Source organism: Rousettus aegyptiacus, unplaced genomic scaffold (genome assembly GCF_014176215.1).
Source record: "Rousettus aegyptiacus isolate mRouAeg1 unplaced genomic scaffold, mRouAeg1.p scaffold_m13_p_1, whole genome shotgun sequence".
NCBI lineage: Eukaryota > Metazoa > Chordata > Mammalia > Chiroptera > Pteropodidae > Rousettus > Rousettus aegyptiacus.
The window spans coordinates 154007833-154035500 of record NW_023416284.1 but is presented as its reverse complement, the minus strand read 5'-3'; the positions used below and the strand labels follow the sequence as shown (position 1 = coordinate 154035500).

The following is a 27668-nucleotide window of genomic DNA, read 5'->3' as shown; positions in this document are numbered from 1 at the left end:
CCCTTCTCATTCTATATGTTTGCCATAGGAGGCCTCATCATTATGTTTACTTTCTGGATGCCAATATCAACTAAATCTATGTCTGCTGAGCTTTTGAAAAAACAGCTTCTTGGGTATCTTCACCTCTGGTTCAGCCTTTACTCATCATTTTACCCAACACTGACTGTACTTGTTTTCTAGGGCTGTCATAACAAATTGCCACAAATCGATCACCTTAAAATAACAGGAATCTATTCTTACGCAGTTCAGGAAGCCAGCTATCCAAAATCAAGATGTCAGCAGAGAATTGTTTCCTCTTAAGGTCTCAGAAAAAGAATCCATTCCGCAACCCATTCCTAGCTTCTGGTAGGGGCTGGCAAATCTTGGAATCTTTGCAGCTGCATAACTCCAGTCTCTACCTCCACCATAACATGTTTGTCTTCCCTCTATGTTTCTGTGTCTTTTTTCCTTTTCTTACAAGGACACCAGACATATCAGGTTAAAGACCCATTGTATTCCAGTATGACTTCATCTTAACTAATTATGACTGCAATAACCCTATTTCTAAATAAGGTCATATTGTGAGGTTCCAGGACATACACTAATTTTGAGAAGACATTATCCAACCCAGTAAATCTACCAAACCTTGTATTTCCATCTTTATAAACAGTGCTAGCCCTCAAACTAAAGCCAGGAATCTGAGAAGTGCTCTTCATTCCTACTTCTCCCTAACTTTATAGCCTAACTGTCATCAAACCTGATCATCTTTGCTTCTAATATATCTAGACCTTTAATACCCTTGTTCATCTCTAATTCTTCATCCATAATTCCTGACTCACTCTTTAGCATCTCTTGATTGGCCTACTACAATAATCTGTCCACTACCCCACCAATCCAACCTCCTTAAAACTACTAGAGTAGATATAGATACGTACAAACATCTTCTTGGTATGTTATAAAGATGCAGAGTTGTTTTTATTTTTGTAATTTTTTAAAACTATGAAAAATTCTGCTTCTTGACAGCAATGCACACAATTATGATAGACATTCTTCTGCAGGACTGGAGGAAGTGAGAGGCTGAGTGGTTTTTGTGGAAGCCTTGGCCTTTGTCACATCTTTTGGTTTCATGGATTCTTAACAAATCTTCAGAGTGTGACAAATCTACGATATCTATGACCTAGCTTTTTATTACATTTCAATGCCTCTTTGGAAAAGGATGTCAAGAGGGGCTTATGTCGGTGTTCTGAGATTTAAAATTATACTGGCTCCAGAGGCTCCATGATAGAAGTTCTTATTCTCATTTTTAAAATAAACAAACATAATAAACTAATGTAATTGCATGAAACTTAAGCCATTCTTATTTACACACACACACACACACACACACACACACACACACACTGACTTTACAAATAGGTTTTTCTTTTGAAACAACTTAACCCATCCATTAAATTAGTCTAAAAGTAAATTATTTTATAGTTATTTAAATATAAGCATGCTTGGAAAGATGGCTTAACTCTTGTCTTCCATGGTTTTATTTCTGAAACTACTGCACTGGACCTCAGTTTCCTCTTTTACTTTACTCCAACACTGAAAACCTACAGTTTACCATGCTGATTTCCACACTCTGAAATGAGGATTTTTTTTTTTCATTAGAATAGTAAATCTTAGGGCTTAGCAGGAAGTGGGGACTATGAAAAAGAAGAGATAGAGGAAGGCATTTAGCTTCATTTATCTTGTCTATAAATGCTCCTGCTGCTGATCTCCCAAACAATTGTCCAAGCTATCTTGGCTCCAGACTAAATAAACTACATGTGTTCATTCCCTTGGCCTTCTGTCCAGTCTGCGAAATCCTATTCTAACTAATCCAGGATTCTAAGTGAGATTACTTCTTCCTTATCAGGAATATATACAAATCCAAATTGCTTTATTCTTATTTAGACAGCTCTGAACTTCTCCAACCAAACACCCAACTCTTGGATACCATCACATTTTAATAGAAATGACTGGAGGACACAAATCCATTCTGATTTATAAAGTCCATAGCATGCACCATTCCTGAGCAGATGCATAAAGTTGCTATTTGCCATTGAGAGCTAGAATAAAATGTTGATCTCGCTTGAGTTAAGTAGACTATCTATTTGATTTCTCAAAATCAATTATACTTCAAATAAAAAGAAAAAATAATAACACATACTTTTTGTTGTCTGGGTATGTTCAAATGCTTAGTCTAAAGTTCTTTTTCTGTAATGTCAGTAACCTATAATGACCTACAGAAAGTACATAGAGCATATTAATATGAAAATTTCTGAGACTAACAGGATACCGAAGAGCATGTATTACATTAAAAAATTCTACATAAAAATGGCAGAAATTTTAAAACAGGAAGACAGAAGCCCTGGATTTATCCCTAATGTAATTTTTGTACATGTAAATCATTTATTCTTGAGCTTGAGACACCTACATCCAAAAATAGAATAGTTTAATTATTATTTAAAAGAATTAGTTTCATAACTATTAAGGAAGTTTATTTTAATCACAGGATTTATAGTAGATTTTTTAAATATTCAGGAAGTAATAATTTTTTTCTAACTCAATTAAAATTTTCTGTTGAAGGAATGGAAACCCACTGCATTTACCATCAAGCCATTCAGGTCTGAGTCTCATCATCATTTTAAAATATGGTTTTCAAATTACTTTCTCATTTTCAATGGACATTGAATGAAATTTAGTCTTGAATAAGCATAATTTACTCTCATTTAGAATTAAAAAAAAAAAGACAATGGGGGAGAAATAAATAGGCAGAGCACAGAGCATTTTTAGAACAGTGAAAATACTCTGTATGATATTATAATGATGGGAACATGTTATTATACATTTATTTGTTCAAACCCAGAGACTATACAACAAGAGTGAACCTTAAGGTACACACTATTCATTATAAGTTCATTCATTGTAACAAATGTACCACTTTGGTGAGTGATATTGATATTGGGGGAAGCTATGCATGTGTTATATGGAGTTATATGGACATTTGTATCTTCATTTTGGTTTTGCTGTTTGTCTGTTTTGCCTTTAAAAATATTTTATTTCTGAGAAATATTACATTTTTTTTCAAAATTACTGATTTGAGTTCTAAACTTGAAAGTAAGCAAAGTGTTTCTTCTCTCAAACTTCTCTTTACGTATATATCAAATCATATATGAAACATTTATTTCTCCAGAATTTTCTATATTTTGTAAGTATATAACTTCTATGTAAAAATCATTCTATAATGCTTTTAAAAAGTTACACAAGTTTACCATTACAAACCAGCAACTCTACTGTTAAATATCTACCCACGAAAAATGAAAACACATATAATCACAAAGACTTGGATGTGAATGTTCTTAGTGCCATGATTCATAATAGTCTCAAATTAAAAACAATCCAAATGTCCATCCACTGATGAACAGATAGACAAAATGTGGTATATCCATGGAAGGGAAAACTATTCAGTAATAAAGAGGAATGAAGTACTGATACATGCTACAACATAGATGACTCTCAAAAACATGTTAAGAGAAAAATAAATAAAGGAACACATATTTTATAATTCTATTATATGCAATGTCCAGAAAAGGCAAATCTGTAGAGACTGAAAGTAGATTAGTGGTTGCCTGAAGTTGGGGGTGAGAACAGAGATTAACTGAAAATGAACATAAGAGATCTTTATTAGGATGATGAAAATGTTCTACAACTGATATGATAATGGTTTCACAACATAAAATTTCCGTAAAAATCATTGAAAAGGGTAATTTCTAAAAATCTTAATTTCTAGTTTAATATTGACTCACAAGGAAAAATTATTCTTTCATAAAGTGAAATTTGACACATTTTTAAATATTATGCATAATGTATTCCATTAACTTTTGATATTTTATTGAAGCAAGTTGTGGTTAAGACTAAACAGTCAATTACTGAAGACTTTTTGTAAAAAAAAAAATTTTTTTTCTGAAGTACACTTTGCTTCAGAATCGAATCATTTGATTCTCCAAAACATCTTTTTAGAAAATGAACTCTCTTGAGATAGCGTCAGTAGAAGGGTGTTCACCAGCAGGGGAAACACTATCAAGAAACAAAGGAAGGTTTTCGAAATGCTGGTCTAACCAAACTTGATCCAGAACCTACCACATTACAGTACTTCCTAGGAGCCTTTTGACCGTCAGCTCTCATTTCGATAATCCAAATTCTGAGCTTTCTCAATATTAATTCCTAGAATAATTTTTTAATGTGTAGCGATGTCGATAAGAAGAGAGACATCTTGTGAAGAGACAAAGTTGACAGATGGATTTTGAATCTATATGTACACAAAGAGAAATGCAAGATTCAAAGTAATTCTAATACAATACTTTTTCAGTATCCAAACCATTAATACGAGTGTTTTAGTATGGTTTTGTTTTTTCCTCTAGGTGAAAATTTACGTGATCTACAGCTTTGAATCTCTCTACTTTCCACTCCTGCACAGAGTCTGACTAATAACACCACCTGCAGTTTTGGGGTTTGCTTATTTTTAAAAGTGTTCCCAGCGTGCCCCACTTGAGCCAAACGCTTTCCCAAAAGAACCAAGTCTGGCTGCGCTCCCTAGGATGAGCTCTAAGATGCGACTGGCGGGTCCTTCCCTGCCTCACTCAGCAGGGACTTACCAGCCTTAGCTGTGGCAGCTGGTAAAAGATTCATCCGCCCTCCACCACCCCCAAGTCATTTTCAAGAACTTCCCCAAGGGGTTACAGCAGCAGCAACAGTCAGGACGCACGCCCTCCATCCACTAAGCCCCTGAGATCACATTATATTCGGATCTCCCTCTGGCGCCGCCCGGGGTCGAGCCGCCAGCAAAATCCAACAGAGATCCTTGGGATCGCCTTGGGTTCTAATCATCCTTAGATTTTATTAAAGACCAGACGGAGACTTGTGAGGCGAAGTGATCTGCTAAAGGCACGCAGCTCGAGGCTGACAGAGCCTGTAAGAACTCTGCTGATCTAGTGGCCGCGAGCAGGTGCCTGGGGCTCGGAAAGCCAGCCCAAGGAAAACGACGTGGCATACCCTGCGTGAGAGGCGAAGGGCTCAGCAACTTACGACAGGAAGTCACCAATGTCCAACTCTCAGGTAGAGTGGGCAAAAAGCAGATGACCAGCCCTCTCTAGTTAGGCCTGCTGGCCTGGCGCCCCTTTTCACTCTAAAGGGACATTAGTTTGCGTGCGAACGACCTTAGCAAAAAGGGAATCCACTTTGAATTCCTCTGATACTTGTGCAGACAGGGCGGAAAATGGGGAAAGTTGCACTTACCAGTTTCTCTGGCTCAGTCCTTTCCCTCCATCCTCGCACCAGCGTCACCCACTCCCGCTGCCCCTCCACCAGGTACGTACCAGCCCCTCGCAGAGCTGCCCGCGTGCCTTGTCCAGGTGTCGTTTTGCGCTCGAGCTCGCCTGGCCTTTCTGTGGCCCGGAGCTGCGACACGGGCTCTTCTAGCTCGCTGCCGCCTCTACAGTCCGGGGAGGTGCGACCGCGTCTGAGCTGTCGGGCTGAGGTGCAGTCAGGCGGTAGCAGCAATTTCGGGGGCGGAGGGAGCGGCCACTGGGACCCGCCCCCGAGCGCCCAGCGCGGTTCCCCCTGCGGTGTCCTGCTCTCCGTGCAGCCCCCGCCCCGCCAAGCGTTTGCAGCAACCGCGACGGTCACTCTTCCCTGTTAACGCCTTGGTCAGGGCTTGTTTTCCTGCGTGCGCATTAACAACTAATTATCCGTGTTCATCTCAGAACCCACGTCCTCCCCGCCTGCCACTCTCAGTTCCCCAGGGTGACTGTTCCTGTTCTGTTAAGAATTTGATGTGACTGCGGGAATTTCGCTTCATTCGCTCATCCCGGGCTCTGCAACTTGTCAGTCCGACCCATGTGTGCGCGCCCCGAGGTTTTGTGCTCCAAGTATCATAAGGTTGCCTTAAATTTTTTTTTTTTTTTTTTTTTCCTAATCGTGGCTGTTTGGAGAAGGTAAGGGTATACATAGGTTTCTTATTTGCGCCCAGAATCTGGGTCTTCGCGTTTGTTAACTGATGGTTTTCATAGATTGGGAGTCAGCACGCAATGCTGACAACTTTTGGGCAAAGCAAAGCAGAAAACAATGCTTAACGAGTTTCACTTTCAGGTTCTCACTAAGGAAAATGAAGTCCTTACTATTAGGATCTCACTGTCCCCTTTAAAAGCTATATTAAATGAATGACATACCGCTGCAAAAATTAAGGTGCTCGTCTCTGGTTCCTGAGAAGGTGCTTCGCCCTCACCGAATTCCTGAGATCTCTTGTTTCCTGAGTCATTAGTAGTGTTCAAAGTCTTAACACCAATATGCTCATTGATGGTATGCTTTGGCTTCTTACTCAGGGCCTGTGATATCTACTCCACTACTGACTGACTCATTCTGAATTCTTTAGGGAAAGGCTATGTGAGAAATGAAAATATAATTAACAAATATTTTATACAAAATATCTACTAATGGTGCTTCAATCATACTCTAAATAATTTAATATTCCTACCCCCATGATGTAATAAAAGCATCTCTATTTTCACATAATAAAGTGAAGCCCAGAAAAGTTGGATAATTTGAATAAGGTTTAAATAGCTAGGAAGACTGTAAATCAGTTTTTGCAGCTTAAGTCTTTCTGCCTTTAAGGCTGATTGGAATTTTTTACTTAAAACTCTATTAATAAAGCTTATGATTTTTCTAAATGCCAACCAGTACATTTTATTTTCTAAAAACAGTTACTTGTGTGGTCATACAGATATTAATTAAAGAAACTGAGTGTTATTTATATTTTTAGTGTAACTTCAAAACTTCTTATTTGGAATTATCAAATATATTTCTAAGGCCTATTATCATTTTATTATACAATAATATATTATTGTCTAAGACAAATTATTCTAAGGCATATTTATTTTAGAGAGCCTATGGTAGAGAGTGATGCTAAAATGTTTGGATTTATGAGTTACACAGTCATGACTGGATTTTTATGATTGTGCAACAGTATTCTTATGCTCTCAAAATTTGTTTTATAAAACCTATATTTTGGAGTAAATTTGATAAATCATTAGCTTTCACTGAAACACTTTTAAGTTATATATTTGAAATCATCAGAATCACTCAAATATATGCTTCATGAAGGCTTCGTGTTCAGTACTTAGTATCTATACAAAATAGGTGCTTAATAAGTAGTTTTTAAATGAATAAATATAACTTCATTTCCTTCAATTAAGACAAAATGATGACTTAAGAAAACACTATTTATAGAATGGTTTTGTCTATTTATAGTAGATTGAAGAGTCTTTATTGTCTTTTCTTTCTATTAGGAAAGTAAAGGAGATGATACAATCAGGTAAGCAACCTAAAAGTTTGCCGTAGAGAGTACCTGACCATAAGTCCGAAAAAGCACTTTGAGTATGCCGGTGGAGTTTTGTATAACTTTGGGGTTTTGCTGAGTGATATGATGGAAAGACAAGGAGAAAGGTTGGCAGCCATTTTTAAGAGAGTAGTTGAAGGACAGGGATATGAAGACATAAAAGGGGAGAGAAAAGTTAACTATACATCTTGATCAAATGAGAGAGAGAAATCAGAAGTCGCAGTCAATGTGGTATAGCTTTTTTGAAAGTTTTAGTAGTAAAATAATGGCATGGTTTATGGAAGACCTGTGGGTGGGGTCGACTAACACAGAATGAAGATCAATAAATTGAACACTAGGGCACTGAAAGGGCTTTTCACGTGGATGTATAAACCATCAACAGTAATGACATGGATAGTGAAGGGTGATGAGTCAGATACCAAAAACTTCCATGAACGTGGCGGAATAACCTGGAATCAAGTAGATAACTGTGCAGAGTTGGGAGAGAAGGTACATATCCAGGGAGCAAGAGCCTAAATGGATCAATGGCTGATATAAGAGGTGGTACACAGTTCAGAAGCAATATTTGGGAGCTACGAGGATGCCAATACTGCCTCTCTGGTCCTAGGGTATGAGATAACGAAACTTCTACATTGAGGGAGACCTAGGAGAAACTGTTCTCAGGAAAAAGTTGGTTTTCACCTAAAGCCAGAAGATTGACGATGCATAGTATGAGTGGGTTATAAAGGTAGTGGAGTTTTTCATAATGAGCAAGGATTCTTCAAGGTCAGTGTGGATAAATTTTGGAGGCAAGCCAACATCATGGGTGTGTGACCTGTGCCGTAGCACAGGGCTCTACTTATAAAAAGGCTCTCCTTGGCATAATGCTCTTCTGTCCCTGCCTTGAAATTTTTAATAATATTAAACAAGCAACTCCACATTTTCATCTTGCATTGGGCCCTACAAATTATGTAGCCAACCCTGTTTGGAGGAAGTAGAGAAATGGGAGCTTTGTTGAAGCAGAAGCAACACAAATGCACTGGGGATTAAAGTATGAGAGACTAAATGCAGGAGATTGTTTTATTTTTTATGTGAGACCAAGAATAGTGGGAGGAGTGTGACTGCAAGGTTTCAAATGACATCTGGTTTTGCTCTCTTCTCAGCCAGGCTAGCTGAGACCTCATCAGGAAAGGTAAGTAAGCAGCAGTCACCATGAGTCTACCCTATGTTTCTGAAGGCTAGTGTATTTGTTTTCCTAGGGTTGCCATTAACAAATTACCACAAACTTAGTGACTTGGACCAGCAGCATTTTATTTTCTCACAGTTCTGGAAACCTGAAGTTCAAACTCAAGGTGTTGGCAGAGCAGGGCTCTCTCTCTCTCTCTCTCTCTCTCTCTCTCTCTCTCTCTCTCTCTCTCTCTCTCTCTCTCAAGGTTATAGGTAAGAATCCTATTTTGCTTCTCTAGCTTTTGATACCTGTAGGTAATCATTAGTATTCCTTGCTTGTACTTGTATAACTCCAACCTCTGCCTTCATCTTCATATATTCTTTGTTTTTCCTCTATCTATATTTTTCTCTTCTTATAAGGGCACTTACTGAACTTGGGATCCACCCCGTTAATCCATGTCGATGTCATCTGGATCTCCTGATCTCAATTACATCTTCAAAGACCCTTTTTCCAAGTAAGGAGGTCACCTTCACAGGTACCATGGTTAATATTTGGACATTTCCTTTTGGAGACCAGCATTCAGTCTATTTCAGTGAGGTTAGGTGAAGCCACAGGAGTAGCCAAGCTAGATGACAGGAGGAGCTGATAGCTTTTTAGGTCTATTTGGCAAACCAAAATATCTATAAAAATATGAAGTTTATGAATGTTTCTAAAGCTTTCCAAAAATGAAATTTAATATGAAATTTAGAAGATTAGAACTGCCCCAAGAGACTTTATATCCCTAGGGGTGACTATCTGCCCTTGGGGACAAAAAACCCTGGGGAGAGAGTCATGTACTTGGGAAAATGCCAAGTCCGTAATCCAGAGAACATGTGTGGTTCCTTGGTGCTAAATTTTCATCCCTCCCTATATTTTATCCTTCCCTAAAATATGGGATTAAAAGGGCTGGAGGAGTGACCCTGTGAATCTGTGGCAGAAGCTAAGCTAATGTCCCAAGCCATACTTTATAGAGCAGTGATCCCCAACCTTTTTGGCACTAGGGACCGTTGCTCCTATGAGACTCTAATGCCTGATGATCTGAGGTGGAGCTGAGGTGGTGATGCTAGCACTGGGGAGTGGCTACAAATACAGATGACACTTCACTCGCTTGCCAGTCGCTCTTCTCCTGCTATACGGTTGGGTTTCTAACAGGCCACAGATCAGTACTAGTCTACACCCCAAAGGTTGGGGACCCCTCTTATAGAGGATAATCTTAAAACCCCTCAGAAAGAGAGAAAGAAATGTCAAAACTGATTCTAACTATGCTACCCCACTCTCCTCCAGCTGATAGGCACTCTGAGAAATGGTTTAGTAGTCACCAGAGTCAAATGATCTTCTTAAAAATATCATACTCTGATTCTTTCCACTTTCTGCTTACAATGGAACAGGAGCCATAAAATCCATAAGAGGTTCCATCACTGTTTTCTGGGTGATGACTGTGAAGGGTTCCCAAAATGTGGCAGTGGGGCAGCAGCGTAAGTGGGCCGAAGTTTACAGCAGATTAGAGGAGCATCCATCCATCTTTAGGTGGCCTTGAAAGAAGTTGCCCTGAGACCAAGCTTGGATGATATAGCAGCCTATGGCAGAAGAGGGCGGAGCCTGAGCTGCCCAGCAGTGATCTTGCCCCTGCTTTGTGGCAGAAACAATGCCACAGACCCCCATCCACCAAAAGGCTGGGCAATGAAAAGGCTGGTGTACAACTCGCTTTCAGAAAATCAGAGGCCATAGAATGAGAAGCAGAGGGAATAGGAAGGGACTGCTTTCCTTTTCGTACTTAAAGTAGAAAAGAAATTTCCTAACAAAGTATTTCAAATGATCATTATACTCATATGTCTCTCCTGTTCCTTCCTGGTCAGTGGGGCATTGTTTTGCAGAGCAGTAGCATATATGAAAAGAACACCGAAAGCAGGAAATGTTGAGTTCTAATCCCAAGTGGCAGTGTCACTAATGGTATGTAATCTCAGTAGTCAGTTTTCTCTGGAGGGAAGGTATAAGACTAAAGGATTGTCCTGCTCTAAAATTCATGAATTGACGTTATCATTAACTCCAAACTCCTCAGCCTAACATTTAGAACACTTTACCCATCCATCTCCCAACTTGCCACTTCACCTGACTTCTTTATTCCAACATTCATAATTGGTACAGGGAGTATGCTTATTTTTACTACCTCCCACTCTTAAGCAATGTCACTTAATTTCATCAAATTCCTGTTCACAAATAATCTATTTTATGGAAGGCCTATTGATGAATTTTTTCCATCTCTGATTAATTCATTTAAACATATACCAAAGTGCTATCCAAATTTTATAGCCTTTCTTTCATGTATTTGAGGAATAAAGCAATTTTAAATTAAAAGAAAAATATTATTCTCTTAAGTTTTTGGCATGCCCTTAAAACTTTTTATATGTATTAAGTCTCCTAATTATACTGTAAGTTTCAGAGTATAAAGTTCTTATATTTTATAATAGTATTTTTTAACTTCTTCCAGTGAATAGGAAAACTCTGAATGTTTTAGGACCAATGAAAAAAAGTTACTAACCATCTAGCCATCCACTGGTATAGTAGCATCAACAAAGTGCTTGGCCAGAATAGGCATATAATAAATATTTTTTCATAAACATATAAGTAACTTAATCCACACTCCTCTATTCAACCATAATTGTGTACACACACGCGCACACACACACACACAAACACACACACAAACACACAAACACACAGGAAACCACCAACCATTCTCTCTTCCCTGCTCAATATGATGACTTTAACATATGGCAAAAACATTGAAAGAAATTAAAATCTAAAATTTAGCAAAGATATCTTTGTGATTTATCAGTATGTAGTAATTTACTTGCCTAAATAAGCTTTATTTTTAACAATAATTAATAAATAATTTAAAATGTTTTGGTATATTTTCATATGAATTGATTCTGTGTACAGATTCATAAAATCAGAAGTGAGAGCTTGAAGATTAGATGATCAACATAATTAAAAAATTAACTCATAACTTCTAAAACAGGAGATCTTGGGGTCTCTAGAATTTTATTTTATATTAATAAATGCACATTTTATCAGGACTCCAGTAAAATTTTTATGATATCTATTATAGTAGATATTATTTATGAAGCTTCTGAATTGCTCAATCACTATAGATAAATATAATGAATACTAAATTGTCTTTTAAAATGAGTTGAACCTTTTTTGACTTGGGCAAACTCTAATTTAACATAACTCAAGTATCATTGATGGAATTTAGAGTGGGTGGAGTCTTCTAAAAAAGGAAGCTTCTGAGATGTTCCTAGGGCATTGGACTTGAAGACTAGTCTCTTAAAAATTTCCTTGGGAACTGAAAATTTAAACTTAACCCATCGAGACACTATTTTTTAAGTTTTCCTTACACTGTACATGAGTTTGAAAAGCAGAAAAATTAAAGTATCTTAATGGTTGAAATATAATCTTTAGCATTAACATTTCTCTGGGTTTCCTGGATTAGATGCATCTTATTCATGATTCTCCTTATTAGTTGCAGCTCTAGACAAAATTTTAAAATAAGTAAAGCCTGACCCCTTTTCATATTTTTTTATCTTCTCCTGCCCAACCATTTGAGGTTCTTTTGTGAGTCTTGAGGAAGTTTATAAACATGCTGACCCTTTTAATAGCTTCTTGTATAATGCCCTTTGGAGTCAGAAGTGGGGGAGTGGAGCAAAGTAATCGACATTGCAGATGGGAACTTTAGGGAGAGAATAATGTCAGAGAACAAACACTTTTTAAAGGTTAGAGTTTAAACACTACTTTGACATCTAGAAGGGGGCGTCTTCCTTTACAAATTGGACCTGAGCATTACCAATGAATATATATGCATAAGATAAATCTTCCTAACCCTGTATTGAAAAAGAAAGTAAGGGAGAGGTTTGGAAGGAAAGAAGAATGGAGGTGGGGACTGCAGATTTGCCAGACAAGGCTCATACTTTCCTGACTGATTTCAAAATGTTTAATGAAGATTTATTTTCTTAATAAGGAGGACTTTGATACAGTATTTAAGTTGATAGGTTTTGCCCCCCAATACTTTAAAAAAGTTGTTGTACTTTATCCTATGTACAAAACATCTTTTATCCTGTTTTTAAGGTTTTCTCTTTACTGGTAATTTTAAGTGATTTTATTATTTTCTCTTTGGGTAGTTTCTTTATGTTTCATGCACGTAGGTCCATTGCATTTCTTGGGTTGGAAATATTTGCTATTTCTTCAAATAAGTTTTCTGCCGCCATGCCTTGAGGATTCCAATTAACACATATGTTTAAGCTGCTTGAAGATGTTCCACAGATCAGTGATGCTCACTCTGTTCATCTATTTTTGGTCTTTTTGTCTCTGTGTTTTATTTTGAATAGTTCTATTGCTATGTCTTCAAGCTCACCAATTTGTTTTACATTAGAGTGTTTAACCTACTTTTAATTCTATACAGTATCAGTTTCATCTCAGGTATTTTTCATCTCTAGAAGTTTGATCCGGTCCTTTTACATATCTTCCATTACTCTCTACTTAACGTGCTCAGTCTTTCCTCTACCTTCATGAGCATATGTGATATAGCTACAATAACTTTTACAATGTCTAAATTACCTACTAATTCTATTGTCCGTCAATTTTGGATTGTTTCTATTGATTTCTTTTTCTCTTCACTGCAGGTCATATTTCCCTGCTTCTTTATATTCCTGGCAGTTTTGGCTGGATGCCAGACTTTATGATTTTTGTCTCGGGTGAGTGATGGATATTCTTGTGTTCCTAATAGTATTCTTGAATTTTTTCTTGATCACAATTAAGTTACTTGGAAAAAGTATATCCTTTTGAGGCTTTCCATGAAGTTTATGAGGCAGGATTAGAGAGAAGTCCTTTGTCTAAGGCTTATTTTGCTCTACTTCTGCAGTAACAACTTTTAGAGTACTCCAACTAATGTATATCTTTAATTATGCCTAAAATCCCACATATGGCAACATGAATGACTCTCAGCTATGTGAGCTTTGGTGATTAGTCTTTGTGCTCCTTCAGGTGGTTCTTATTTTTTAACATGAATAAACTGATTTGTACCCAATGGAAAACTTGAAGGGATCTTCTGGAGCTTTCTCAGTGAAGTTCTCTCTACACAGGGACTCTGCCTGCAACCTCTCAGTGCTCTGCCTCCCCAAATGACCAGTTCCATCTTTTTCAACTCTGAGAAGTGGCCAGAGTTAGCATGGGTTCCCTCTCTCTGCATTATTACTTGGAACCGCTCATCAGACACTGAGCTAAGGGAATTTAGTGCTTCCCTCATTTGCTTCCTCTTTCTCAGGGATTACTATCCTGTGCTGCCTAATATTCAGTATCTGAAAAACATTGTTGCATGTATTTTGTCTGCTTTAATAGATGTTTCAGGAAGGAGGGTAAATCTGGTCCCTATTTTCCCATCTTGACTAGAAGTGGAGTTTATTTACTTTGTAATTTGTTTTTGCTTTTTGGTTTTTGGTTTGTTTTTCATAGAAATCTTTTCCCACAAAATGCTTAGTAATAGTTCACTGAACACAATGGATTTTTGTTTTGAATTGAATGGAATGAATCATAAAGAAAAAAAGGGAAATTCTGTTCACTTACATTTTGCTCAGAGAAAAATTTATCTGGAGAACTTAGTGGAGAACACAATTCCAAGATAACTAGTCCTATTCTCAGTTTTAATCCTGACAACTTCTGTGGCCTTAATTTTTTATGCCTAAGTTTTCATATAAAATGGTAATGGGTGTTGACCTTCTTGGATTTTTACATTAGATTGAAATAAGAACAGTCTTAACTAGGATTAAATTGAAATTCTATCCATGTTACCTCTGAAGTATTTGACAATTGTGAATGTTATCTGTTTATAAATTATTCATTTTTGATAAGTGAGCTAATTCCAAGTCTTGCTCTGGAAATCATCTGATAAAGTCACCATTAATAGCAACACTGAAGCTACAGCTCAGGGAAGGGGACAAATAAAAATTATTTCTCAGTTCAATGGTGATAAGCTCAGTTTTTATATTAACTAAATGACTTAATTAATAAATGTCACCTTTTTTTCCTACAAAACATTTCTATGATAGTTATATATAAACAGCTTAAGCAAATTTATGTTCTATTTCAAAAGAAAGAGCATATAAACTTGCTGCATCCAACTCTTTTCCCACTCTGTCTTCTGGTTCACATCAAGCCATCCGGAGCATCCAAAATAAAGAAAATTAAATAGCACAGATAGATGAAATAATTCTGTCTTTACCCCCAAACCCTGTGCACAGAACCATAGAAACAGTTGGCTTGATGTGTTAGAATGTTCGTTCCAGTCCAGTAAACAAATCCTCTAAGTAAAGAGACAATTTATGGCTGAAAATATTATCTAGGCACCACACACCTTTACCATCAATACTTTAGTCTATGAAAGTTCATGAGAGAAAGTGACCTCCAAACATTACTAGATGTCAAAACAAAAAATATTAACCTTACCTGACCCTAAGCATCAAGAGTTTTGTAGTTCATTGCTATGTTGAAATCCCCAGACTGGTAGAATTCGTAGTATCAGGGAGCTTGTTAGAAATGTAAGATTTCAGGCCCCACTCCAACTGAGTCACAATGTGCATTTAACGAGGTCTCCGAATAATTTGAGAAGCACTGCTGTACAGCACTTGAGTCCTTAACTCAGTGATTAAGTTTGAGAAGCACTGCTGTACAGCACTTGAGTCCTTAACTCAGTGATTAAACTCAATGTTTTACTCTAAACTGTTTTTTTCTTCCTTTAAAAAGGCTATGCCTCAGGTCATTGAACAATAATCCTAGTGTGGAAATGAATCTGACTTTTGTGATGATGAATACTATTTTTTTTTCCAAAAAACATCCTAGATCTTTTGATCCTGAAGTATCTAACACTGTACATGACTATACTATACAATACTAAAAATGTACTCCATGATTCTGTAAATGATGAGAATTTTCCAGAATTTACTCGAGCCCCTAATTTACAATAAAACAAATTTTGTTCTGATGAAAAGGTTAGATATAGTTGTTAAAAATCCCTGTCATAATAATAGAAATTTAGATCAAGAAGGAATGCTAGAGGTTATTTAGTACTGTTTTATACCACCTCTTCTACATTTAAAGGAATTTGCAATAAAAGGACTTATTATATATGCTTTATATAACATACTCTGCCAGCTTCCAAAAGGAATTTATTATTACAAATGATCACTATATAAAACAAGATTGTCAAATTAGATTTTAGAAATGTATAAAAGGAATTAAATAAAAATATCAAACACCTGACCCATGTTTACTAGGTTGAAATATTAAATTTGGTTCTTCACTTCCTGGAAATTAAGGCAAAAAAAAAAAAAGAAACAAAACTGACTGTATAGCTAGTTAGCATTTGGAATTCCATGTATAGAGTCCACCTGAGAATAATACCATATTGTTCATTTGCTTTTTTGAAACATTCTATACAGATGAATTTTTGAACCAGACTTTTATCCAAGGGGTTATATTTTTAAAGTAAATGAAAGATGCTTAAATTTGGTTCAGTGTCATGCTAACTGTTGAATAACATACAAGAAAAATCCAAATCCCATTGGCTAAATCCTGAATAAATGAAACTGGTAAGAATAAAGATATAATTTTAAAAAATAAAATATAGGTAAGTAGACGAGCAGAAAAATTTAAATCACTTCTTCAATTGAAAATATTAAATAATTAATTTAAAATAAAAATAAATATAAAAATATGAAAAGTACTTAGACTTCTTAATTTTTGATTAAGTTATATCTACCTGGTTAAAACCCTTTGGTTAGGTATCCATGAAACAACTGGTATTTTGGAATAAAGTCTTTGCCTGACTCAAATATTCAATCCTTTCCGAGATGAAGGCACTTTGAGAATCAGTAGTTTCCATGAATACTTACATTGGCTTATTTTGTGCCAATGCTGGTATTAATACCAGAAATATAATACTGAGTTTTTGGCTTGGATTTCAACTACTATCTGGACAATCAATACCGAATAAGTTGAAATCTATGTGGAGTTATTTTAGAAAGGATGGTGAATGGATAATTTTCACTTTTAGTAAAGGAAACAGTGGAAGTCAGTCTACCAATGCACAAAAAATAATAATGAAAAGTAATAATTTCCAGTAGCCTTTCGATTATTTAGAAGAAAATCATGTAGTAATCAAAAGTTTTTCTAACCTGACAATGTATGTGTACATGTTACGGAAGAGTGTGTTGTTATGTGTGTACTGAGAAATAAGAATAAGGTGAAAGATGTCTTCCCAGCTATAGAATTATTTAACAAGGAGAAACTGGAGCATGTGGAATTTCTTACCTTGAAGGTAACTTAAAGAGGTGGATAAACCATAATCTGTCCATATGGCTGGGATCTTTTTTTTTTTTTTTTTTTTTTTTAAGTAAAGCGTGTGATAGGCCCTTGAGGGAAGGGGCAGTTCTAAAGGAACCACACAACTGTGGATTAGTTTAACACTGGCAATTACCCTCAAGGCTTTTATCTATTTCAGTCTACTTTCTTCCCCAACCTTTGTCAATAGAAGTCGGTTATCTTCTGTGAGCAGAGGACGGCCCTGTGGACAGAAGACTGAGCATGCATCATCTCCCTGCTATCACCTTTATCTCCAGTCTCAACCTGATCATATTCCAACTTTCCCTTTTCTTGGCCAGCTAATGAAGATAAATGTCTGATTGTTTTTGCTCTTGCCTAAAATCTGAAAAGCTCACTGTGACAATTAAACTATCATATCTTTCATGGCCATGTTCACTAGATGAACTAGAGAGCTAAATAATTTGCACATTGTTTTGTAGAACACTAATAAAAGGCTATCATTTTGCTGTTTGCCTATATTTATAAACTTCTGCCAGAGGGAGGAAAAAGTAGTTATTCTGCAGCTTACCGAGTAAGACTAAGCAAGTGCTTTTCTTTCATTACCTCCTTAAAACATTTAAAGGTATTTCTGTGCTAGGAAGTTATTGTCTCCTTAAAACAATCTGTGAGGTATGCAGTATTATTGCATTTAACAAAAAAAGTAAACTGTGGCACATATAGGTTAAATAACTTACTCAAGATTTTACAACCCGTAAGTGCTGGAATCAAGTTTCAAAACTTAGATATGCCTAAGCATTAAGCCAATGATCTTAAGCTCCACACTACATAACTTCCATAAATAAACCTTGCAAAGTTTCATTGTGAATCATATTCAATACAAAATAGCTATTCATGAAGCTTTTCTTCCTAAATAACTTTCCATTTTAAGATGACATATTTGCTAGCAGCAGGCTCAGAGCTCAGAAAGATAAATATTTTAATCAGATTCTACTTGTCTTTACCAATAATTTAGCATTTTTGTATATTTTACTGTTTTCATCTAAGTATATGTCTAAATATCTCCCCCTTTTTCTGATCCAGATTTTTACTCATTTCTTCTGATTTCCACTGATGTCAAAACATACTTAATGATTAAGCAACAAAAGATATCTAAAAATATATTTTAGAATAGCAAAAGTCTGAAAATTCTGATCTTTTACAGAGAATCTGATACAGTACTTGAAGATCACTTATCTTGACTGAAAAAAAATATTTATCATTATTAACTAATTAACTCTTTGTTGATAAAACTATGAGCAAGTTTACTGTTTTCTTTCATTACTGTCCCCTTATTCTTTTTTCCCCCTATGATTATTAAATATCAATAACTTCTTGTCTTCATTATGTAATATGAGCTAGCCTGGAGTGACAACCTTCTCTTGCACATCTGCATATTCTCTCTTAGCCTCTGTGTAATGTCCAAATAGAGAGACATTAAGCTTTTAATTGAATAATGTGCTTTTGAGAATTTTTTTTACATTACACATATAATTAATGAATATATTAATTTTTACAAATTTAAAACATGGAGATGAAATCGAGCCACTTTTGAAAGCCACCTTCAACTTTTAATCCTGCTATCCCCAAAGGTAACTGTCTCCATCACAAATTAAACACATTTATTTCCCATCCTTTGTTAATGCTTTTATATAAACATCATTTGGATCCAGTATGTGTGTGTGTGTGTATATTTTACGTGTCTGTATTTACATACTGTAGATACTACGCAATTTTCATTTTTTATTGTACGATGTCTTAGAATTTTGTTGCTGTTACAAATTATAAGTATGACTCGTTTTTTAACTGCTGCATAGTATATCATAGAATAAAAATATTAAGATTCATTGAACCACTTCCCATACAAAAACATTTAGGTTTTTTGCCAGGATTTTATTATTACACGTTGCTGAAAAACATTTGTTTTTGTGAATCCTTTTACACATGCGTTGTTTTAGTTAGATGACTGAGTAGTAGAATTTCTGGGTTATGGCATTAGTCTTACTTTAAGAGATATTTCTGTGCTAGGAAGTTATATTAGGGTCATAAAGACTCAGGCACTAAAGTAAGAACCATATCAGTCTTGGAATCAAGAGTTATAAAAAGTCTATCAATTTAGCAGCAGTTGTATTTTTCCAATGGAAAACATAGTGGAAATCAAAAGAAATGGACACCAGCCCCTTGCGCTGCTAATTAGAAGTTAGGCAGCCTCTCTAGACTTCCATTTCCTCATTCTACAATATTAGGGGACAGCGTTGTAGCTGCCAGCCCTCGAAAGACACATGGACCACCAGAACTCAGTGAGTCATAGGAAACACACTCTTTATTCAGCCAGCTGGGTCTGCCAGGGGTACGCAGACCTCAAAGTAAGTAGCCACAAAATGTAGAAGTACGGGTTTTTAAGCCCCAAATCCCATTCTTCATTCTGTCTAAACACAAAGGTCTATTTTTCTTCTATTCATTAGCTGTTGACCCACAGATAGGGTGTACAAGCAAGGATACAGAAGCAGAAAGCTTATTATTAGAATGTTATGTTCCTATGGGCCATAGCCATGTTCTCATGGGCAATAGCCAAGCAGTAATTTCCTGCAAGTAATAAATTTCTAGCAGTCATTTTTCAGCCACCACAACAGAACTAGATTTATTTCTCAGAAACGTTTTCAGATCTACACAGCATATTTCTGTTCTTCATTTATTCATTCATTCAACAAGCGTAGACAAAGCATTAAAAATCTATAATGTTTCCATCAGGATTTAACAAGAAATAATGCCAGGAAACAAAGAAATGTATAAACAGATAGACATCATTTAACAAATGTATCTAAGCAACAAAATGTGTGCTTCCCCTCGCCCCCAAAAAAGTACAAAAGATAAACACATCATTTATTTAGTTTGCTTTGTTTGTCTGAATAAAGCAGCTGCTTAGTACAGGTTTATCTGCAAACAATAAAATCTGGAGTGAAGTTATTGCCCCCTCCCGCCACCCCACTAAGGTGGAGGCATAGGGTGATTTGTTCTAACATGTGCTTACATGTTCCTGTACCCCGAAGCAGTAATTGTCCAGAAGAGCTGTAGCCAACACTAAGACTTGGAGTTCTGGGGGCTGTTTCTTGAGTTCTCCAGATCCTCAGCTCCCCGGATTGTCTCAAGGCCCATCTGTTGTATTATTGTTCTAAATATAAGTCCTTTGATCTGCTACATCACCAACTGTACATAGTATCCACACACACTGAATAAAGAAGGAGTCAGGAAGAAGTACGGAGGAAGGACTACCTGAATAAGAGACTTGTGAATTCAATACTTATTAAAAAACAACAACAACAACAACAACAACAAATATAAGCATTTTTATCCAGATTTTTAAGATTCTTCTCCTTTAGCACTGAGCCTGAACATCTCTTCATTTATTTTAGCTTTTTTTTTTTTAAAGTTACAGTATCTTCAAAGGCAAAAGGACTGTGGGAAGAAACAAAAAGATAAATCAAAACACAGATAATGTGAAGTAATTCACAACATTGAATCATCAGTCTACTGAGAGGACAGTCAGAAATAAATTACTTAAAGTATATTAAAATGAGGTAAATGTATGACAGTATCGCCACCACATTTGGCAATTACAACACAAATAATGAAAAACCTAAGCAAGACAGAGCCGTAAATAAGTTCCTGTTTGGCAACGCCATCCTTGGTTCAATAGATCAGTTTACTTTCAATTTAGACAGTGTCTACCCACACAAAGTAGAAAATTGAAACGCTCTTTGAGTAGGTGATTTTAAAGTATGATTTCACTAACTCTTTGTCAATTGTATAAATTTGATTAAGCTTAATTTGTTTCAGAGAACATCGATTATGCACCAGGTGACAAAATGTGATCTCTACCAAAAAGAATTTATCTTTTATTGAAAATAGTTCGAAGTTCTCAAATCTCAAAACCAAATTATTTTCAGAATCTGTCAGCTAAAGAAAAACAAAGAGGGATAGAGAAACAAGTTACACAGATATTTTGCAAGGACTCAGCATGATTAACATAAGAAAGTAATAGCTCTAAAGACATTAGAAATTCCTGTTCTGGATAATTAAAGAAAAAACATTCTTGCCCAATTTTAATATTTTGTAACAGATTGCTTGGAAGAAGCAAAATGTAGCATGGAGAGAACACTTCTATAGACAAATTTCTTCAGCTGTGAAAGAGGGAAGGAATGTAATAATCTATGGCCCCTTTCAGCTTTAACCCAGCAACTGAGTCAGCTATGAGGCTTCCAGTTGTTTGTGTAGAAAAGTAGAAGATAAAGGCAGTCTACAAAGGTCAGTTCAACAAAAGCCAAGTGAAATTGGAAGGTATTCAATTATTCGGTAGACTATATGCTGTTCTTTGTGTACCTTACCTCATTGTATTGGATAAATACTCCACTGATCATAATACTTTACAAATAAAGTAATGAATTTAACATTTTGGAACAACAGTAAGTTCATCGAAGAGCTTATACATAGTCTCAACATTCCATTTTAAAATCTTTTACTAATAGACTAAGGCCACTTTTTTTGACTATGAATAAATAATATGGCAAATATAATTAAACATTTATTTGGTTCTATTCATTATTTAAATTTAAATATTCATGGTATAAAAGTAATATCTGAGATAGAAGATATTTTTACTTAATATTTTTGCATATTTCTTCTAAATGTGGAATGTAGAAAAAAATCCACTGAATTGTTAATCAGTGTATCACAGGCCTCTAGCTTGCTGCTATGCTATTTGTTTATTGAATTAATTTATGCAAAAATAAAACACCTGGTTAGAATTCTATTCATAGTTGAATTAATCTACAATTTATTATAATTTCCAAATAATTTTTCACTTACAAACTGACATATTTAACTTCTGATTTGTAGATGTAAATTTTAATTTAACATATATTTGGTGTTCTCTTAAGAAAAAAATGATACTTGTTTGGAAAAATATGTAGCAATAAGGGGGCCATGCTGTCCTAAAATCTTGTACACGTAACCATTCTGACATTTTTCTAATATTTACTGTAACCAATACTTTAGCAATACTTTAATGGTTATTCACAATCATTAATAATGTATAATATTTTGCAGGTGAAATTAGGTCCATTCAGTCTTAGTTCTGTGTATACTTTGTATGCTAAGTGGTTTCTCGTACAACATACTTACAAAGAATTCCATTTAAATCATTTATCTCCATCTCTTCCAAGTCCAGTGCTGGGCTCAGCATTGTACATTCAGCCAAAAGTTCATCTCAGGTGGACAAGTAAAAGTAGCATAGATAGTTCAAGGCATAAATTAAATCTAATGTCTGACAGGGGCAGGAGTGGTGATAATGGCGCTTCTTAGATCTATTCCAGCAGCATTTCCATCATTTCTCTCATTTCTTAAACTTTAAAGGATCCTCTAAGAAAGGACTTTCTGTTGGCTATAAGAAAGCTAAGAAAGGTTTAAACAGCTGGCACTCCTCCCTCTGTCAGATCCAATGCATTCATACATTTCAAAAGAGAGGGCAGGATACAACACCACCAGAAAAATAGTAGGTAAAACTTCTCTTCATTCCTCTGTGACTTCCCAAGTTAGAATCTCCCATAATACTGCAGACACTAAATACTAACTTTCCAGTTCTCCATCCAAGTGAAACATCCAAGTCTCATTTCCAAGTGAAAATCAGATAAGCCTAACAGTTGGCCTTTCTGCTCTATTCTCATTAGTCTCAGAGTAGCCTAATGAATTATTTCTCAAGAAAAATAATATAAAGTTGCCTATGAAAATAAACTAATTCAGAATATATTATTGTTATTCATACCATCATCATTATGATTAATGGTATCTATTAGAGCTGGCATCTGTGTCTAGAAGAAAACTGAAAAGAGATAGTAGAATTATAATTGCAGAACACATATGTATGTATACATGTATTTTTAAAGTAAATGGTAGGAAGGGGTGTGGTGCTAACGTAGCATCCTAAAGTAATAGCAGCAAATACCTAATGCAACAACGAATAGTCAAAGAAAAATATTAGAGGGGTATTTCAGGAAATCATTTGTGAAAAATTATATTCTGTAAGATGAATTATGAGTCTCATCTTAATATGTGCTATATCAGTTTATTACTCATGTCATCATTAGAATAAAAATTCTCAATTCTAGAAATAATTGAATATTACTATTAAGAATGTGTTAGTCCTTCCATATAAGCGCTTTGGCATGCCAGTCTTTTGCTGTCTGCATAATGTAGAAGATACTATTAATATTTCTGTTTTAAGGCTAGTAATAACATTTTTATGATATGTATTTTCAAATAAAATTAAATTTTCTATTAGTTTGTTCAAAATAATCTTTACCAAAGCTTAGCTTGTTTTATTTCTACTGTGTATTATGCAATGCAATCAAACAACAAACCATACAATCAACCAATTTAAGAATAGCAAAAAGGGAAAAAAATAAAACATTTGTGATGGAAGTGTTTTTCTATCTTGATTGCTAAGACTCAGTAGATAATTATGAAGTCAGGAAAACAAAATACAATTTGCAAAGCCAAAGAACAAAATGCAAGAATAATATGTCCATATTTATAATCTTTCATTTAATAACTATTTTATTTGTGACTACTATGTCTTAAGTACTGTTTTAAGTTTTAGAATACATAAGAGAACAAAACAAATAAAAATTCATGACCTAGTGGAGCCTATATTCTACTCTACTTAAAGATGTTTATATATAATAATATGTTGATATGGTCATCGGTTCCTTTATCACAGGCAGAACAAAGGAATAGCACCTTCTAGAAATACCACTCATAGACACAGAGAAAGTAGCTATCATCCCAGGAACATAGGTTAGAAAACACAGCTCATTATATTTCTGTCTGTCTAGCCCCTCCAGCAGGTACCACCACTTGTAACGCCAACCTCTTTGAAAGACATATTTACAAACATTAGTAAAAGTGGCTCTAAAGAAAAAAACATAAACAGACTCTGTATTCAGAATCTGCTTGTTTAATAACAACATATTATGGCATAAAACTGTTTTCTGGCCTTTGGACTCATTCCCAATCATTCTCATTTGAACGAAAGCCATGGCAAACAACTGGTGGGTAGTCAAACGGTGACCACATCTCCTTATTCCTCTTTTACATTCTTTTATTCATTTTTTTTTCCTGGCAAATAGAAGAAAGTAACGAGAAGCTCAGTGGCAAGACCGATGTTACTGAATAAGAGATCCCCCTGACATGCATAGAAGCCAATAATATGGTGCCAGCTTTTGAGAGTTGACTGGCAAGAAAACAGGAGGCAAGGCTGAAATCTGTCTCCCTGATTCAGGGTTCGGGGTGGGATTTCAAGGGGGTAGCAATTAAGGGTTTACAGGTGTTACTCTTAAGTGGTGTATACAAAGTTTAAACTCTAGTTCTTGGCCTTGTTAGAAACAGGATAGGACCAGTTTGAATTGGTTCTGTGGTTACAAGTTCTGCTGAGTGAAGCACATCTTTTGGATTCTGGGGAGACACATTGGGCTCAAGGATGATCTGGATTATTCTTGGACTTTAACTTTTATTATTTGGATGCTAATTTTTATTTTATCAGTTCCATGGAGATGACAGAAAATAAACAACCACAGAGTCCTTTCATCTATCAACAAGAGGCACAAACATTTTTTGCGCAACTCCCATGTATGGACCAGGAACCATACACTGAATGGTTTAGAGTGGTAAAAAACAATCACTACAACTCAAAGAAAAAAATCTATAAACATATATATTCTATGACTGTGAAAAATGTATGGTTGTTACATATGTATTCATGTGTGTATATATATATATATAGTGAATATATGTACATATGTTTATATATACACACATATATGTTCATATTATGTATATGTAAAAGGGCATAAACCTTTTAAATATACAGACTGCACCCAGTTCCCAGCCCACATTCAGCCAACTCTGGCCCATGCAGACAGCTGGAACAAAAATTTAGTAATTGTTAGGTAGAGTAAGATGGAAATCATGAAAACAAATCCTCATGGTTCAATCAACTAATATTTATTCAGTAGTCAGAGACATCTGGCACAATTAAAGATTTGCAGTGCTCCTTGCCCACAAAGGAGATTAACGATATAATAAGAAAAAAGGAAAAAAATACGACAAATGCAAATGCACATGGATAAATTACGGAATTATAAGAACAAAGCACATTAAAGGAGGGTTAAGTTTGTGTATCAAAGAAAATGAATTTCTTTTAAACCTTTAATCTTGATCCTTAAAATTTTAAAGATTTGGTAATTGTTTTTCAACATTTAAATGGCAAGCTAATTAAATTTAAAGTAGTCTTGCATCTTCCATTCCAAATTTATTAAAGTCCTTTGAGAAGCTCTCTGACCAAGTAATTTGCATTACTTCTTTTCTGTTCAGCTCCTCATGCTCAACATTGCCTAGTTTTAATAATAACTACCAATCATAAGTCAGAATGGAAAGGAAAATCTTACATTGTAAAAGAAATGAGATAATAAAACCTGAGATAACTCATAGAGAAAATTCTCTAAACAGAAATCTGCATTGCCCACCATAAAACTGTTTTAGACCTGACCTGAAAAGTCTATTCTATCCTATATACAGAAAAATGGTGATAGGATTATAATGGTTCAGTCTTCCAAATCACAGTATGATATAGTAGTTATTTTTATTTCCACAAAATAGCTTTTCGAGAAGTGAGTAGATATCTCGCTGTGCTATCTCTGAAGGTCTTTGGCTCTAGTGTGACCTGAGGTGTATCTTGAGTCTGTGATTCATGAAGGATCCTGGGCATTTGGCAGACTAGTCTGTAATACAGAATCAGCATTATACACCTAGTGGGAGCTGAGACACCAAGAACCGGTGATAATTGTTTTCCCATCACCTGCAAGTCACGTGTTTTCTAGAGGGGGTGAAAAAGCAGATTTACTATGGGTGGTGTCAGACAAGACATTGAGCACAATACAGTAAAAATAAATAAACCTTATTCTTCCATTTATCCATCAACTTTTCATTTTAGAGGCTCACTAAAATAGATTCAGTCTAAAGAGAAGAAAATTGTGGTAGGCCAGGAAACAAAAAGGAACCACACCAAATAATATTCTCTGCTGCTTGTAGTATATGGTGCAGACAGATATCATCCAGGAAATTCCCAGTCCCAGTGCTGCAGCAGCATGAAAGCCTGGGGCTCAGGGAGGTCTAACAGGGTGAAACTGGGCAAAACCTCACCCAGGCAAACAATGAACTTCATTAATAGGGTAATGAAGAAGATAATTAATTTTTAAAAAGAAGAGAATGAGGAAAAGTGTGATGTAGGAGAAATATATTTCTAATTCACTTAATTAATAACATATGAATGGCAATAGGCTGAATAATTGCCTTCATTTACTAGAAGAGATGAAAACAAATAACATCATTACATGCCAAAGTCACTTTCCAGAGTTCCCAATTTCCCATTGAAATCAACCAAATTCTAATTTCTAAAGATTTCTTTTCTGTAATTCATAATTTAAGATAGCAAGAGTATGCTTTTCCATGCTTAGACTCCACTTGAACTATTTCAGCCACTGAAGAATCTTGAAGTAAATGATTTTAGTGTTTGAATTAACTGCATTCATATTCTACTTTCAAAAAGAGAAAAACAAATTTTAAAACCTTTAGCATATTGGACTAGTAAAGCTGGTCAAATATAAAATGGTTGTTAAACAATCTTAGTGCAAATTCACTGAAAAAATATTATTGTACTTTAAAAATTAAAATATGTAATGTGTGAATTTTACTGTATAGAAGGCACTTTAACACCAATTTTTAATAATTTCAGAACAAGGCTGATTTTATTATCTGTCTATATACGATGTCTTTTTTTCACACCTGAATCTCTCTAAATGAGAAGCATTTAGTTGTGTTTAACACATATCATTTATTTAATGTAGACACTTGTGTTAAGAACAATTCAGATTTCCTCCAGCTGAACTATGGAAAAGTTGTCAGAATAAGAGAACTCTTATTTTGTTATATAGTACTTTTCATTAGGAAAGAATATGTCTTAAACTTAAAATTTCGAACGAAAGTTCAAATGAATCACATTTTTGTAAAAAGCACTTTGCTTTGTAAGTAAGTGTTGATTAATCCTCATTCAAGCAAGAAATATTTACTGAGTGTGTAACCTAATGTGAAGAGCCAGAAAGATGAACAATACATAAATCTCTTTTCTGGAAAAGGCTATAATCTAGTATGGGAAATAAAAATAATTTATATATTCTTGTAAAAAGATAGAGGGGAGTAGCATAAAATATAATATGAAGAGAATTCAAACTAGAAAACAACTCCAAAGAACCTGATATACCAGGAAGATCTTCTAGAGGGATTTGAAGATGGGTCTTTAAGATAGATTAGGGCATATGGGCTAGATAGGGATACAGATGGGACACAAATACGAAGATATGGAGATGCAAAAGCGTGGGTTGTTTCATCGCAGCAGTGAAAAGTCCAATTTGATTAGACTATAAGATGACTATAAGAAAGTAATGGAAATAACCTAAGAAAGTAGGTTGTAGGTAAATTATGGCAACCTTGAACTCCTGACTTTATTCTGAATTAATGAGGAGTTGTGGAAAGGTTTTGCGCAGGTAGAGTGATGTGATC

At 35.3% G+C, this 27668-nt stretch overlaps 1 protein-coding gene across 4 annotated transcripts in view; it reads right to left on the bottom strand.

Moving 5' to 3' along the window:
* PKIB (cAMP-dependent protein kinase inhibitor beta) overlaps nt 1-5497 on the bottom strand; it is a 93343-nt gene extending 87846 nt beyond the window's left edge. For all 4 annotated transcript variants that reach the window (XM_016154001.2, XM_016154024.2, XM_016154031.2 and 1 more), the window contains exon 1: nt 5385-5497. The gene's annotated coding sequence lies outside the window, so the exon portion shown is untranslated. The remainder of the gene's footprint in view (nt 1-5384) is intronic.
* Between the last annotated feature and the right edge of the window lie 22171 nt (nt 5498-27668).